The sequence below is a fragment of the Bos indicus genome, chromosome X, assembly GCF_029378745.1.
Source record: "Bos indicus isolate NIAB-ARS_2022 breed Sahiwal x Tharparkar chromosome X, NIAB-ARS_B.indTharparkar_mat_pri_1.0, whole genome shotgun sequence".
In the NCBI taxonomy this organism is placed as follows: Eukaryota; Metazoa; Chordata; class Mammalia; order Artiodactyla; family Bovidae; genus Bos; species Bos indicus.
In genome coordinates this window covers 67950913-67969305 of record NC_091789.1, presented here as the reverse complement: position 1 = coordinate 67969305, position 18393 = coordinate 67950913, and positions in this window count along the sequence as shown.

The window sequence follows — 18393 nt, the reverse complement described above, 5'->3', positions numbered from 1 at the left end:
CTTCCTGACCATGGTACTTCTGATTTAAAGATATTAACTTCCTTCATTACTGAAATTGCTTAGTCACTCAGTTGTGTCCTACTCTTTGCAACCCCTTTGACTGTAGCCTGCCATGGTCTTTTGTCATGAGATTTTTTTCAGGCAAGAAGAATGCTCCTTCTCAAACTGACATTGCCATTTTCTAATATTTAAAGGGACTTCCCTGGTGGCTCAGTGGTAATGAATCTTCCTCCAATGCAGGAAAGCCTAGTTTGATTCCTGGTTTGGGAAGATCCCCTGGAGAAGGTAATCGCTGGGAAATCCCATGAACAGAGAAGCCTGGTGGACTACAGTCCATCAGGTTGGAAGAGTTGGACAGGACTTAGTGACTAAACCACCACCACCACCACCAATATGTAAAAATATGATTCAGTTCACTTCTTGGCTGAGGGTCAAATTTACAGAGAGGACCCTACCTTTGACTTCCTGTAGTTTTGTTTATTTTCCATACTCCCCAGCTGTATTGGCAAACTAGGTCCCATTATTTTTTGTTGCCTGGTTACCATCTCAGCACTGTCTAGAGAGAACACTATCTCGATAATCAGTTACTTCTAGGAAGCTGAGTAGTGTACTTCATTAGGAAAAACACATGCCACGAAGAACTTCCTTCAATGTATAAAGTACATTTTAACCACATAACTGCAAGATTTGTTTAAGCCAAGTCAACTGAGGTTGAATCCCCAGGGGCAAATATCAAATATAAAGTGCTTATAGAGAGTTTCCCAGTATATAAAAAAAGGACATGTAGGTGAAAAAAAGAAAGTTTTAGCATTAAAATAGTGGTAACAGGGCAATGATAGATATACATATAAGTTAATATGGTGGGCTTGGCATTTCTAGAATCAATAACACTTTAGGGGTATAGCAAGAACTATACAGGAGGTATAGAGTCAGACGTGAGTTCCTGTACCAACTTCAGACCTTTCTTCTGTTGATGGTGGAAGCAGAAGTGAATCTCTATTTTGCTATCTATAAAAACAGGGAAAATTATTTTAATTGCCTATTGTTGGGGTGGTTTCCAAGACACCGTGGGAGAGTTGTCTACCAAGGAAACTCATTATAGATTCAGCATCCAAAGTTTCACTTGGAGGCTGGTCACATAGGTACACTGGACTTGCTTTTAATTATGCCCTCCACTGTCCTAAATTTAGACAGTGAAAACAAATCCAGTTAGCCATAAAGGTCTGCTGCTAAGCTGCTAGGTCATGTCAGTTGTGTCCGACTCTGTGCGACCCCATAGACGGCAGCCCACCAGGCTCCCCTGTTCTTGGGATTCTCCAGGCAACAATACTGGAGTGGGTTGCCATTTTCTTCTCCAGTGCATGAAAGTGAAAAGTGAAAGTGAAGTCACTCAGTAGAGTCCGACTCTTGGCGACCCCATGGACTGTAGCTTACCAGGCTCCTCTGTCCATGGGATTTCCCAGGCAAGAGCACTGCAGTGGGTTGCATTGCCTTCTCCCCATAAAGGTCTATACCTTTATGAAAGGTCTATGAAGCTGGTGGCTTCCTCCTTAAGTTTCTATATTAACCTTTCTTATTTGGTCTGAGGCATACATTCAGGCACAGTACAATTGTACTTGCTGCTGCTGCTAAGTCGCTTCAGTCGTGTCTGACTCTGTGTGACCCCATAGACAGCAGCCCACCAGGCTCCCCCATCCCTGGGATTCTCCAGGCAAGAACACTGGAGTGGGTTGCCATTTCCAACTCCAATGCATGAAAGCGAAAAGTGAAAGTGAAGTCGCTCAGTCATGTCCGACTCTTAGCGACCCCATGGACTGCAGCCTACCAGGCTCCTCCATCCATGGGATTTTCCAGGCAAGAGTACTGGAGTGGGGTGCCATTGCCTTCTCTGACAAACGTACTTAGTCTGTGTCAAAAATATAGAACCTACGTACAGCTCCACTTCAGATGGTTCCATCAGAAAACTGACTGTTTCTCATGGGCATCCATGAGTCTCCCAGACAGTCCTGCCAGCATCAGTACTGTTGTCATCAATTATGGGCTCACAGAGGCACATCTTAAATATGAAAACGTCCATGGGTCTGGGTTCTATTCATTGAGCACATTTTTGCTTTCATCTGAGCACAAATCTTACTGAAATGAAAACAGCTAATAAACAGACAGTAGAAGGTTTCAGTTTAGAGTCAGATCTAAAAAAGTTAAGATCTGAGAATTCAGGATTCCAAAAAGCTGGTGGCTTTGCTTTGGGTACCCCAGAATCTAGATACAGGGGGGCAGGACTCTGTGTTGCAAATTCAAGAGCTGAAATAAGGCTTCTCTCAGCCCATTTTATCTTGTTAATCTTAGAGTCCAAATGGGCTTTCTTTAAAGAGTGCACTTCAGGCAGGAAAATCATCAGTTTCTAGGGGTCAGACCAGAGAAGGCAATATCAACCCACTCCAGCACTCTTGCCTGGAAACTCCCATGGATGGAGGAACCTGGTAGGCTGCAGTCCATGGGGTCTTGAAGTGTCGGACACGACTGAAGCGACTTAGCAGCATCAGCAACAGCAGGGGTCAGACATCTAATTTTTATAAACATTTACTATTAATAAAACAATAATATTTTCCACGTGATGACTGCCTCTCTTTTAATCTCATTTATCTTATTCCAAGAGGCTCCAATAGGCAAAAAAAAAAGGAAGGAAGAAAAAAATCATTTATAAAGAAATTGTTTTATTTCTAAAACTCAAAGGATTTAAATTTCAGTGCCACCGCCAGCAAGGAAGTTGTATCCCACTAAATTGCGTAAGAGTGTGAACATCTTTCACTTTGAAATTTATGAAACTGCAAACATATCACATTTTACATTCATTTTTTCCTGCACTCAGATGCCATAGCTACAAAACACAAAGCTATTTGTTAAAATCACCTTCTCCCTTTGATCTCACTGCAAGTCTATTCAAACACCTAACAGTAAATTTAGCAATTAAAGGATTAACATGGGGAGTAGGGTGGCTGCTGCAGCACTGACAGTAGCAAGGATCGAGTGTTTCTGTTGTTGTTGTTGTTGTTGTTGTTGTTTTCCTCTCCTTTGGTTTATCTAAAGCTTTGCTCCAGCCTGGTGAACTCATTTAACTTTTTCTCATTCTACTTGGAGGAGAGAGCAATGTAGATCTTTAACATTGTTGTTCTACTCAAAGCTCTGCTTTACATTTTGGGGGATTATGTTCCCTGTCACCTGGAAAGGAGAACAATTAGAAACTACATTTTATTGACTTTTCCCATTCCAAAGGCCATTTTGGGGAAGTTGTGGGTTCCTTCTACTATAACCTAAAGGAAAACAAAAAATCAAAGGCATCACCTAGGCTGACTCCTGCCCCCACCCCACCCCACTTTAGCTAGCAAAGCCAAAAGCATCTGGGGGACCCAGGGGGACAACCCTCCCAGGATTGGTTTTATCATTTTGAACTCTGTAGGTAACTTTCATCTTTCACTTTTTCATACCGTGTATGATTCTATAACCACACAGAGACCAGGGTGCTACCATCCTTCACCCTTCTCATTTTCTTTTCCCCAAACAGCACTGTTTTTTCTGTTTATTCACTAAATCAAGTCTGGCTCTTTGAGACACCATGGACTATAGCCCACCAAGTGGCCTTGTCCATGGGATGCTCCAGGAAAGAATACTGGAGTGGGTTGCCATTTCCTCCTACAGAGCATCTTCCCAACCCAGGGACTAAAACTGCATTGCTGGAAGATTCTATACTACTGAGTCACCTGGGAAGCCCAAATATCACTGAAGTCATATTTCAATGAGCTAAAGTCACTCTAGTGAATTCTACCTCAGTCAATGATGTATCAGGGGTCCCCAAGACAATTCTCACATACCGAGATTCACTAAAATGCATGGGACTCTGTGTTGCAAATTGGACTCCAAAATCACTACAGATGGTGACTGAAGCCATGAAATTAAAAGACAGTTGCTCCTTGGAAGAAAAGCTATTACAAACCTAGGTAGCATACTAAAAAGCAGAGACATTACAGACAAAGGTTCATATAGTCAAAGCTATGGTTTTTCCAGTAGTATGTATGGATGTGAGAGTCGGACCATAAAGAATGCTGAGCATGAAGAATTGATGCTTTTCAACTGTGGTGTTGGAGAAGACTCTTGAGAGTTCCTTGACAGCAAGGAGATTAAACCAGTCAATCCTAAAGGAAATCAGTCCTGAATATTCATTGGAAGGAGTGATGCTGAGGCTCAAGATCCAATAACTTGGCCACCTGATGGGAAGAACAAACTCACTGGAAAAGACCCTGATGCTGGGAAAGATTGAGGGCAGGAGGAGAAGGGGCTGACAGAAGATGAGATGGTTGGATGGCATCACCGACTTGATGGACATGAATTTGAGCAAGCTCTAGGAGTTGGTGATCGACAGGGAAGCCTGGCGTGCTGCAGTCCATGGGGTTGCAAAGAGTCAGACATGACTGAGCAATTGAACAGAACTAAACTGGAGAAGGCGATGGCACCCCACTCCAGTACTCTTGCCTTGAAAATCCCATGGATGGAGGAGCCTGGTAGGCTGCAGTCCATGGGGTCGCTAAGAGTCAAACATGACTGAGCGACTTCACTTTCACTTTTCACTTTCATGCATTGAAGTTGGAAATGGCAACCCACTCCAGTGTTCTTGCCTGGAGAATCCCAGGGATGGGGCAGCCTGGTGGGCTGCCGTCTAAGGGGTCACGCAGAGTCGGACATGACTGAAGCGACTTAGCAGCAGCAGCAGCAGCAGCAGAACTGAAGGCACACTAAAGTGATGTAGTAAAGTTACACAGCCAGATGATAAAGAAAAAAGGCAAAAGAGGAGTCTGAAGGAAGTCAGTATATGCTTCCTTATTCTTTCTCCCTGCTGACTACCCACACAGAGTGCTACCCCCAGCAATGAAAAGTCAACAATATGTATGTGATGTTTCTGTCCAGATAAACAAACTCAGTGCCCAGATTTTTTTACTGGGCGCTAATCACTTAGGTAGCCCCTGCCTAGCACATAGTAAAATTCCAGATTCTGAGAAAGAATTTATTTTTGATGGCCAAATAATATTCCATTGTACATATTTACCACACTTTAAAGATCTGTTCATTAGTTGATTGACACTTGGGTTGTTTCCAGTTTTTGGCTATTGTGAATAGTGCTACTAAGAACATACCTGTAAAGCATTTTTTTTTTTTTTGGACACCTGTTTACACTTCTTTTGAGTATAAATCTAAGAATGGAATTTCTGGATCATATGGTAATTTTAGGTTTAATATTTTGAGAAACCACCCAACTGCTTTTCACAAAAGCTTTACCATTTTACATTCTCACCAGCAAAGCATTGAAGGTTCAGATACCTCTACATCCTTGCCAACCCTGGCTTTTTTCCTTTTTTTTTTTTTTTTCAAATTGCCATTCTAATGGCAATTAAGGAGTGTCTTTTTGTGGTTTTGATTTGCCTTTTACTAATGACTACTGATGTTGAGCACCTTTCTATGTACTTACTATAGGTTATTTTATATCTTCTTTGGTGAACTGTCCATCAATATCTTTTGTCCTTTTAAAAGTTGGGGTTGTCTTTTTAATATTGAGTTATAACTTTTTAAAAAATATATACGATTTATGAAGATCTTCCCATTCACTAAGTGGCCTTTTCATGTTATGCTATCCTTTGCATCACAGAAAAGTTTTCAACTATGACAAAGTTCAATTTATCTATTTGTTTTTATAAACTGCTTTTAGTGTCATGTCTAAGATGTCATTTTTACTTTACCTAACCCAAAGTCATAAAGATTTACTCCCATATTTTCTAATTAAAAAATTCTCTTCTGCATTTAGATCAGTGATTAATTTTGAGCTAGTTTTTGTATATGGTCTGAGGAAAGGGTTCAACTTCACTCTTTTGAAGTGAATATTCAGTAGTCCCAGTACTAACTGCTGAAAAGAGTATTCTTTCTACATTGACTTTTTGTGGCACTCTTGTCAAACATTAATTGTCCATAAATGTAAATATTTATTTCTGGACTCTCAATTCTATGCCATTGATCTATATGTCTATACTCATTTCAATACTGCATTCACTTTATTACAGAAATTTAGGTCAAGTTTTGAAATTGCCAAGTAAGAGTCCTCCAACTCTGTTTTTCCTCTCCAGTAGCAGTTTGACTGCTCTAGATTCCTTAATTTTCCATGTGAATTCTAGGATCATCTTGTTAATTTCTGTGACAATAAGCCAGCAAGGATTTTTATGTAGATTCTGTTGAATCTGTGGATTGATTTAGGGAGTCTTGCTATCTGAACAGTATTAAATATACCAATCAATGAAAAAGGAATCTTTCTACTTAAATTTCTTTCAGCAATACTGTAGTTTTCAAAATTAATATAAATTTAATTTTACAATTGGTTAAATTTATCGTTAAATATTTTGAATTTTTGGATGCTATTGTAAATAGAATTATTTTCTTCTTTTTTATTTGGGATTCTTTAAGTATATAGAAACACAATTATGTTTTGTATAGTGAGCTTGTATCTTACAATCTTGCTGAAACTGTTCATTAGTTCTAGCAGTTTTTTAGTGGATTCCTTGGGATCTACTATATACAAGATATTGTCATTGGCAAATATAGTTTTATTTCTTCTTTCCCAATTTCAATTCAGTTAGTTGCTCAGTCGTGTCTGACTTTTTGTGACCCCATGAACCACAGCATGCCAGGCCTCCCTGTCCATCCCTGACTCCTGGAGTCCACCCAAACCCATGGCCATCGAGTCGGTGATGCCATCCAACCATCTCATCCTCTGTCGTCCTCTTCTCCTCCTGCCCTCAATATTTCCCAGCATTAGGGTCTTTTAGAATGAGTCAGCTCTTCACATCAGGTGGCCAAAGTATTGGAGTTTCAGTCCACCAGGCTCCTCTATCCATGGGGTTTCCCAGGCAAGAATACAGGGGTGGGTTGCCATTTCCTTCTCTAAGGGACCTTCCCAACCCAAGGCTTGAACACATGTATCTCTGGCATCTCTTGCATTGCAGGCAGATTCTTTTTACCACAGAGCCATTGCTGACTCTGGCTAGATTAGCTTTTTTTCTGTACTTATGCTCGCATGTTATACTATTGAGCATCAGAGGGAATGAGAACTGTGAAAATTCTTTATGAAATGTAAATCCTATCCAGATGAATATGTTTATTATTACTTATAAACTTGAGTCACTATTAGGTATTTGGATGAACAATATAGGCCATAACAAATCCAGATCAATTGTTTGGTATTAACTGCCAATGACTGTCTAGGTTCCTACCTCTCTTTGCTTAGGAAAAGCTGCATTTTTCTCATTTGTTCAGGGGCTTCTTTCTTCATTTTCATATATCAGAGAAACATCTGTCTTCTGTTTAAATCTGTGCAAACTCAGCAGGATTGGTACAGTGATTTGGTACACCCCAATTACAGGAACAGAGTTCCTAGAATGTACAATCCATTTCACCACTACTTCCTAGAGGTTGTCACAGCTCTAGGAAGTAAGGATAAGTATTCATTTGCCATAGGTAAGGTCTTGAATGAGAGATTACAAAGACTTTCACTTTTCACTTTCATGCATTGGAGAAGGAAATGGCAACCCATTCCAGTGTTCTTGCCTGGAGAATCCCAGGGAAGGGGGAGCCTGGTGGGCTGCCATCTATGGGGTCGCAAAGAGTCAGACATGACTGAAGTGACTTAGCAGCAGCAGCAGCAGCTGAGTGGGTCTAGGAAATGTCCACATTAAAGAAACAATATATATTTTTTGCCTCTATGTAAGTGCATAGAAATCTATAAAATACCAGGTTTTAGCTCTTCTTTTCCTATCCCCAACTGAAATTTAAATCTCAACAAATAAGATATTGAAAACACAAGGAGAAAATGGATTTCATCCTTCACAATAAATACATCTTTAATATTTAAAAATGAATTATACTGAACAGATGCTTTTAATATCATGCCGATCTACCCTCCTCACGAAAGCACTATAACTACAAATGTGATTACAAGTCTAACTGGAATTAAATTGAAATCAAATACAAATTTTGCTTGATTGATCTCAACAAGATTAGAGGAAAACAACCAAATCTGTCCATTAAACTTTACTTGATCTTTGGTAGCATGAAGTTTTTTGTAGGTCTCATTCAGTCGGCACTTTTTTAAATTTTATCTTCATGACCTATAAAATGAATATATGTTGAATTGTGGGTCACTTAAGTGAAACATACTGAATAATACATTACATGACCTCAAGGTAATGGGATTCAGAAAAAAATTGCAAGTAAAAGGTGAGAATAAAAAAGAAGTATGAAAACTTGGCTCGGTGAAGTGAATACTGTTTTTCACAGAATGTGTCAAAATTTAAGGTTTGAAAAGTAAGTAAAAATCAAAAGTAATGCAGGGGGCTATAAGCTATAGCTTGTGTGTGTGTATGTGTGTGTGTGTGTGTGTGTGTGTGTGCGCGCGATGCCAAAAAATCCTTCACCTATATGAATATCACAAAGTTTTTCTCCTATATTTTTCTCTAGACATTCAATAGTTTTAGGTATTACATCTAGATATGATTGTTGCATGTGGTATAAGGTTCTGTCTGTGTTCATTTATTTGCATATGGATGTCCAGTTGAATCAGTACCATTTGTTGAAAGATTTCCTTTAACCATTGAATTGCCTTGGCAGCTTTGTCAAAATTGATAATATTTGTGTGGATTTATTTCTGGACTTTCTATTCTGTACCACTGAACTATATGTCCCTATGTCTGTCATTTCAGTAATGCCAAAATGTCTGGATTAATATAGATTTATAGTCTTATAATCAAAAACCCACTTTCCTCCTCTTTAAAACAATTTATGTGCTTATCCTAGGAGCTTTACATTTCCATATAAATTTTAGAATCAGGTTTTTAAAAGCCTACTGGAGTTGTTTTTGGGATTGCATTTAATCTATAGATCAATTCAGGGGAAAAATGTCATCTTAAAGTATTCTTTCTGATTCATAAACATGTTGCGTGTCTCCATGTGTTTAGGTTAAATTTTGTAGCAATGTTTTATAGTTTATTGAGGGAAAATGTTTGTCTAATTTGTAAAAATTGTATATTTGGATGCTATTGTAAATGGACATTTTATGTACTGCTAGAATATAGGAATAAAATGGATTTTTAAATTTGTTGTTCTGGTTCCCTCACAATGTCATGTCATTATGCTAAGTGAAATAAAATCAGACAGTCAGTTCAGTCACTCAATCATGTCCAACTCTTTGTGACCCCATGGACTACAGCATGCCAGGCTTCCCTATCCTTCAACTCTTTGTGACCCCATGGACTACAGCATGCCAGGCTTCCCTATCCTTCACCAACTCCTGGAGCTTGCTCAAACTCATGTCCATTGAGTTGATGATGCCATCCAAACATCTCATCCTCTGTCGGCCCCTTCTCCTCCTGCCTTCAATCCTTACCAACATCAGGGTCTCTTCCAGAGAGTCAGTTCTTCGCATCAGGTAGCCAAATTATTGGAGTTTCAGCTTCAGCATCAGTCCTTCCAATAAATATTCAGAGTTGATTTCCTTTCAACTGGTTTGATATCCTTGCAGTCCAAGGGACTCTCAAGAGTCTTCTCCAGCCAAAATTTGAAAGCATCAACTCTTTGGCACTCAGCCTTTTTGATGGTCCAACTCTCACATCTACACATGACTTCTGGAAAAACCATAGGTTTGACTACACAGACCTTGGCGGCAAAAATGATGTTTCTGCTTTTTAATATGCTGCCTAGGTTTGTCATAGCTTTCCTTCCAAGGAGCAAGTGTCTTTTAATTTCATGGCTGCAGTTACTGTCTGCAGTGATTTTTCAGCCCAAGAAAAGAAAATCGATCACTACTTCTACTTTTTCTCCTTCTATTTGCCATGAAGTGATGGGACCAGATGCCATGATCTTTTTTTGAATGTTGAATTTTAAGCCAGTTTTTCACTCTCCTCTTTCACCTTTGAAGAGACTGTTCAATTCTTGTAGTTTTTTTTTTTTTTTTATATATAGTAGTATACATATTCAGATCTAATTTGGAACACATTGCTAAATTCACATATTAACTTTATTCTGATATTATGTCTTTCTAGTTTTAAGACTAAAAATCTCTTTTAACCTCAGTTACCTTTACCTACCTGTTTTGTCTCTTTCGTCATCAAAGTTCTTTTAAAAATTGAAAATTTCTTATTTCCATATCACCTCACATTCATCTCTCAATGAATTCTAAACTGGTTTACTCCTACAACAATCTGTTGAGATTCCCACATCTCTTCACTGCAATTTCTAACACCATGGCTCTCAACGTTCTTATATTTTGAATTATAACATAATCCTTTTTATTTTTGTTTGACCTCACTTCCACTTTTAACATTGATGATGTTCAATGCACCATTTTTCTGGTTTAATAAGTACTTTTCTAGCAACTTCTTTTTTTATCAATTCTGTTAGCTTTTTCCTTTGCTCAGTCTTTTAAGTTAGGAATCTTGTGTTTGGCCCTTTTTCCACATCACACACTTCTCTTGGGTGATTTCACACAATTTTCTGACTCCAATTAACACTGATATATTGATGACTTTGACATCTCTACAACCAAAACCAAATAATATTTTTTAGTCTGGCAAATTACTTGTCAGAGGACATGGACTACCCAGAAAAAGAAACCTGAGATTCATCCTTGATTACCATCATCCAATCAGTTGTCAAATTGTTTCATTTTATTTCCTAATATTTCATAAACTGTCTACTTTTTTCCCATTCCTACTGAAACTTAGCTTAGGCAAATACCATCTCTTCTTAGAACCCAGTCCTGACTACTGTCCTGGCCCCCATTTTTGTAGTATTTATTTGCAATATTTGCAATATTTACACTGTGGCCAGAGTGATATTTTTTAACACAAATCTCATCATGAATTATCAGCTGAAAAATGGAAAGTGAAAGTTTTAGTTGCTCAGTCATGTCCGACTCTTTGTTATCCCATAGACTGTAGCCCACCAGGCTACTCTGTCCATGGAAGGTTCCAGGCAAGAATACTGGAGTGGGTAGCCATTCCCTTCTTGAGGGGATCTTCTCAACTCAGGAATCAAATCTGGGTCTCCTGCATTGCAGGAAGATTCTTTAATATCTGAGCCACCAAGCAAACACAAATTAACAATTGTTCAATCAGAACAAATACTTTGTGCAAATAATTGAAGATATATTAATGAAAATTATCCAGTCTGAAGAACAGAACCTTAGTGATCTGTGAGATACTATCAAGTATTGTAAGAAATCTAAAAATTATGAACTGTTAATAGACACAACATCGTGGATTAGTTCTAACAGCATTATTCTGAGGGAGAAAAAAAAAGACACAAAAAGAAGATGCTGTATGATTGCATTTCTGTGAAGTATCACAATAAGTAAAACACATGTAATATGGAAAAAATAAGATAAATGCATTAATTAATTTTATCTTGAGAACATTTAAACCTAGAAAGTGATATCCATGCAAAAATACTGAATCATACTAGATAGCAATGAAAATGATGCACATCTGCATATATAACAGATACTGAGTTAAAGAGGTCAGACACAAAATCATACATCATAAATAATTCAATTTATATAAATTTCAAAAGTAGGTAAAATTTAACCATAACACTTAGAAACACAAAACTAGATGATCAAAGTATAAAGAAAGGCAAGACAATGATTTCTATAAAAATCAACTTTATGGGTATTTTGAAGGATACAGATAGAAAGGATTGTAATTGAGTAGGCGCTGAATGTTTTGGTGATATTTAATTTGATTTGAGTAGTAGTGACATGGGTTTTCACTTTATAACAATGAAGGTAAAAATACTGGTTCAATCAATAAGTATGTAATTGCTAAATACAAGTTCTGTGAAAATATGGACTGAATAAAAATATTCCAGTGCTTTATCTCTAGCATCTAGCACATAATAAATACTCAATAAATATTTGGGGGGAAAAATAAATAAATGAAAGAACTGAGCAGCCATTCTGTTTAGCATCCAGGTAGTGGATGTTGCTATGGGTACACTCAAGTTACCAATAATCTTGTTTGTGAGAAATACTTACAACATGCACTGAACAAATAGTAAATTCTCAAATTAACTTTTGATTTATTTTTCACTTTCCAAGGTCATTATTTCATTGTTTTAGTTTATTAATCTCCATCATAAAAACATATTTAAAAATTTCCTACTTTATAAGTGGTGGGAGATCTGGCATTCCAGTTTTGCAAGCATGAATTTCCTATGAAATATGTTATTTTCTTATGAAATACGAGTTGTGAAATTGCACATTTGTGAAAAGGTACTGATTTTTTAATTAATATTTATCAATGACTTCTTAAAAATGTTAACAAATGTAAATGTATAACCTGATAGCTAGATAATCAACTTGTTTATTTGAACTATAAACTGATTATAATTCATGTTTCTACTTGTTCTTATCTTCTATTTTGCCAAAATTGTCTCCATAACTGTTACCCAGCCCTCTGCTTGTTTTGCAATATCCAGATGTTTGCTGTCCTATGGGAAACCATATCCAAAGTAAATAAATAAATAGGTTACTGCCAATAGAATAGTACCTATAAATTACATTATATTTCTTATTCCATTTGACTTTTCCTTTGTTTACAATGGAATTTCAAAAGTAAATAGTACCATCAAGCTCAACAATGCTAAGTGTCAATGCAGTGAATAGAAAATAAACAAATGTCATTTCAGTTCATAAACATATAAATGATCACCTAATAAGATTTTAATGGATTTTAAGAATAGCTTTCACACATATTGCTTTTTTTTTTCCAATAAAAGGAATAAACTACAAGGGTCTGTTCCCATTTATTGTAAATTGTGAAATTTATGTACATCAGAAACAGGAGACCCAAATGACTGACATTCTATTAAGCTGCACACATCTCAAACACAATATTTTTTGCTTTACTTCTCAAAGACAGTAAAATTTTTACTTAAGTCATGTTTATTGAGACATAATTTACATAAAGCAAAATTCAACCTTTTTAAGTACATAGCTCTGTAAATTGTGAAAAATGAATAATCAAGATAAAGGGTATTTCCACCACTTTGAAAGACTCTCTTTTCCATATTTATAGTGAAATATACATCCCATCCCAAGCCCCTAGTAGCCACTGCTCTGTTCTCCACCCCATAGTTTCATTTTTATTCAGATAATCATAAAAATGGAATCATAGAATTTATAGCCTTTTTGAGTATGGTTTCTTTCACTTAGCATAATGCTTGTGGGATTGATCTATGTTATTGCTTATTTCAGTAGGTTTCTTCCTTTTTATTGCTGAGTAGTATTCCTTAGATGTATATTTACATACATATAAATCTAGTTAATGTATATTTTGGGTTATATTGTATATATATTGTATATACAATTGTGTATATATTGTATACAATGTATATTTCTAGTTTTGTGGTGATTATGAATTAACCTGCTATGTATAGTCATGTACTAGTTTATATGAGGACATATGTTTCTATTTCTATTGGGTAAATATTTTGGAGTGGTATTGCTGAGTCATATGGTAAGTCTATATTTATCAGAAACTACCAAACTGTTTTCCAAAGTGACTTTATCATTTTGCATTCAGTTCTAGTTGCTCAATATTATTGTCATCATGTTATTCCCCATTCTAATAGGTATCAGTATATGGTTTTAATTTCCATTTCTCTAATCACTGAGGATGTTGATCATCTTTTCAAGTGCTTCTTTGCTATCTGTATCTCTGCTATGATGAAATGTCTTATAAAGGAAAATACTCTCTAAATGCAAAAGAAAAAATGAATTTGGTACATGTTGAGATTCCTATGCAGTACATTTTCCTCTTCTCTGAGAACTACTCTTCTCCCAAGATGGCTCCTGGCAGCCAATTTTGTATTATGTGCCCTCACTCTTCTTTTATGACATCACGGGACCAAACTCAAGGAAAATCAATCCAACGACTGTGCTGGATAATATGAGCAAGCTGTAGTACCTGGATAATGCAGCTATATATGCTGAATTTGAAAGGGTATTAAATACATTATTTTTAACCCTGTATCATCACCAGGTCCATATTTAAATGAAGACAGTCTAAAGAGAGAGAAAGAGAATAAAAAAACAGATGCACATATCTGAAACTATGTAGCCCCAGAAAGAGAGTAAGAGAGAGTTATGGATTGTGGTAGCTTTACAGTTTTGGAAAGTCTCTCATGGGGCCTAGATGCACTTCCTAGCACTGACTCTTCATAAAATAACCCTATATCCTTCACATAAATTTCCTCTTAGTTATTCCATTTCTTTTCCTTGCCACCAAATATACTTTTACTAAAATAACAAACATATATTTCTGAATGAATAAAAAGGAGAATACTTAAAATTCAAAAGATTTCAAGTTTTACATGTGATGAATTGTTTATTAGACAAAAATGTATCAGAATATTGAAGGCTTCCAGGTCCACAGCTCCCTTCTGAGCATTCCTTGGTACAATATCTTGCCCCATGGGCATGCAGCACTGAACCATAGCTGGTTTGATATGATACTGATCTTGAAACAATGACAGCAACCCAAAAACTGGATATTAGTCTATAGGGTACCTTGGATTACAGTAACAATAAAGATTCTTTATATCACATTATAATTGGCAAAATCAATAATACCATCGGGTTGAAGAGTCTAAAGGTGAGAACAGAGGGGAAGCAAGTTAGGAGCTGTAGGATCAGTGGAAGCAGAGACAGAACAGTTAAGTCAGCATTATACTAAAACACTCATGTAGAGAGCATCTCACTTCTGAGGAGATGTCCATTGACCTTTGGGTACTAATGCCACTGGAACAACTAGACAGTTTTCTTTTCCCTCACTAATTCATGGAAACTTACAAAACACCACCAGTAGTGAAGGTAACATACATAGGTCTTTATCACTTCAGTTGACTGTATCCTTCTATCTGTAAAGTCTGTAACTAACACTTTCTGAAATCAACACTATGAAATACAAATGATAAATGTAAAGTCCTGCCTTAGTTTTAAATAATGAAATGTATAAGGTATGCTATTTTCCCAACTATGTGTGTAAAAGATTGGACACTGAAATAACTTTAAGCTCATATAAAATAGCAGTAGGAAGTGGCATGCAATAAATAATGGTTATGTAAGGCTACATCAGTGGAAAGATGATGTCCAGAACCATGGAAGCAATGAGCCTTCTTTACCTGGTCAGAATGGGTCAGAATGCATGGTTTAAAGTTCTGAGTTATATATTTTTAAAAATCCTCTTGACATACTAGAACTATACTCAGAGAAGAATGAATAAAATGGTAAATGATAAATAAATCTTGCCACTAGGGAAAAATTGCAGAGAAGGCAATGGCACCCCACTCCAGTACTCTTGCCTGGAAAATCCCGTGGATGGAGGATCCTGGTAGGCTGCAGTCCATGGGGTCACGAAGAGTCAGACACGACTGAGCGACTTCACTTTCACTTTTCACTTTCATGCATTGGAGAAGGAAATGGCAACCCACTTCAGTGTTCAAGCCTGGAGAATCCCAGGGATGGCGGAGCCTGGTGGGCTGCCATCGATGGGGTCGCACAGATTTGGACAAGACTGAAGCGACTTAGCAGTAGCAGAGAAAAATTGAGGGAGATTAGCTTTGGAAAAAGAAGCTTAGAAGAGTAGATGACTGGAGTCTTCATAGATATGAATAAAAATAGAAGATGGTTTTGTGTACATCTAGAGGAAAGACGTCAGGAATAGATTAAAATTATAAACAGAATTCACATCAATAGAATACACACTTAATAACTAGAACTGCTCAAAAATGGAACCAGGATGGCTTGTGATGTAATAATATCTCAAGTCAGATAAGAATGAGTCTGAGATAGTTGGAAAAGAAATTCATTTCTAGGCCTGAAATCCTTATTTAAGTAAATACTATTCTTGGAAACAATTTTCTCTTCTAGATGCTTAGCTCCTTGAGGGCAATAACTTGGCCTTTACTGTGTTTTATATCTGACTCTGAATGTCATCCTCTGAAAAATATTCATTAATGTTTTAAAATGACTTTTCATATTTGTGTCCTCTTCCCTCTGCCAAAGAAACATCTCATACAAAAATACCAATGAACAGCAAATACGCATATCCATTCTTCTGAATGAATAGATTGTTTCTGCCATACTTTCCTTGAGGGCATCTTAACATTCTTGCTTCTTCTGCAAAGAGGTCCAGTGAGAGCCTGCTGCCCAATCAATAGAATGTCATTCCCATAATACATCATAAGACATTCCTACAGCAGGAGCAGGAGGTCAGGAACTGCCCTTTTCAAAAACTTTAATGAAAAATAATCTGCTGATCAACTTTATGTTAAACAGACTCAGATGCCAAGCAAGGCAACAAGCTTGGATGAAAAGCCTATGAATGAAAGATATATTTCTTTTTAATATCTCTAGAGAACAAGGGAGGGATTGGAAGAAATCATGTGCCGAAAATAAATACAGGAATGGGAGAAAAGAGACTCTGGATTTAATCTCAGCAATAAATCTAAACTCAAGGTGTCATCTCAGAAAAAAATTACTTCATTTCTCTGTGCCTCAGTTTCTTGATCACCTGCATATGTGCTCAATCACTTCAGTCCTATCTGACTCATTATGACCCTATGGATCATAGCCCACCAGGCTCCTCTGTCAATGGGATTCTCTAGGCAAGAATACTGGAGTGGTTTGCCATGCCCTCCTCTGGGGGATCTTCCTGACACAGGGATTGATCTTGCATCTGCTTGTGTCTCCTGCATTACAAGCATATTCTTTACCAACTGAGCCACCTGGGAAGCCCCTCTTGATCACCTAATGGCCCTCTAATACCTGATCTCAGGCACTGGTAGATTGCTCAGTGCCAGAACTTTGTAAGTGCAAAAAGAAAAAAAAGCTTTCCCGATAAAGAGACCTGGTTCCACTTATAGGCACCCACTAATTCTTTTATCTCCTTCAGCAGTATCTGATTTCTAAACTCTTCTTATCTATTAAAATATACTATACTATCATATCAGAGAAGGCAATGGCACCCCACTCCAGTACTCTTGCCTGGAAAATCCCATGGATGGAGGAGCCTGGTAGCGTGCAGTCCATGGGATCGCAAAGAGTCGGACGTGACTGAGCGACTTCACTTTTCACTTTCACGCATTGGAGAAGGAAATGGCAACCCACTCCAGTGTTCTTGCCTGGAGAATCCAAGGGACAGGGGAGCCTGGTGGACTGCTGTCTATGGGGTCACATAGAGTTGGACACGACTGAAGCGACTTAGCAGCAGAAGCAGCATACTATCATATACACAGATCGGACAAATAATGTGGCTTAATTAAAACCTAGAGAAACATCAGCAACCAAAAGGCTAAAGGCTTATGCTAAACCATAAAATGAATACATTATATGAAGCAATATAATACTATATTTAGTGATAAGAATGACCATTATTAAACACTTTTGCTCAGAACTAATTGTTAACACTTTCCTAGAGTTCCAGGGACTTTCACTGCCTTAATACAAGACCCTCTTAATTTCATACAGATATGAGTTTGAGGCTTGGACAATGACAAGTAAGATTTACAAGATCTGGTAAATTTTTTCACTTCTCCAGCTCTCAGTTTCTTAACTATAAAATGGGTACACTAGGACCCAATTCACAGGTATGTAAACTACTTAGCACAGACTTTGGTTCTTGATAGGCCCTGCCCATGGGGACGCAGGCAACCCCATGTCCAAGGAGCGGTGGCTGCACGGGCGCAGAAAACAGAGAGGAGCTACTCCACGTTCAAGGTCAGGAGGGGTGGCTGTGAGGAGATACCCCTCATCCAAGGTAAGGAGCAGCGGCTGAGCTTTGCTGGAGCAGCCACAAAGAGATACCCCACGTCCAAAGTAAGAGAATCCTAAGTAAGATGGTAGGCGTTGTGAGAGGTATCAGAGGGCAGACACACAAACCATAATCACAAAAAACTAGTCAATCTAATCACATGGACCACAGCCTTGTCTAACTCAATGAAGCTAAGCCATGCCATGTGGGGCCACCCAAAACAGTGGGTCATGGTGGAAAGGTCTGACAAAATGTGGTCCACTGGAGAAGGGAATGGCAAACCACTTCAGTATTCTTGCCTTGAGAACCCCATGAACAGTATGAAAAGGCAAAACGATAGGATACTGAAAGAGGTACTCCCCAGGTCGGTAGGTATCCAATATGCTAATGGAGATCAGTGGAGAAATAACTCCAGAAAGAATGAAGGGATGGAGCCAAAGCAAAAACAATACCCAGTTGTGGATGTGACTGGTGATAGAAGCAAGGTCCGATG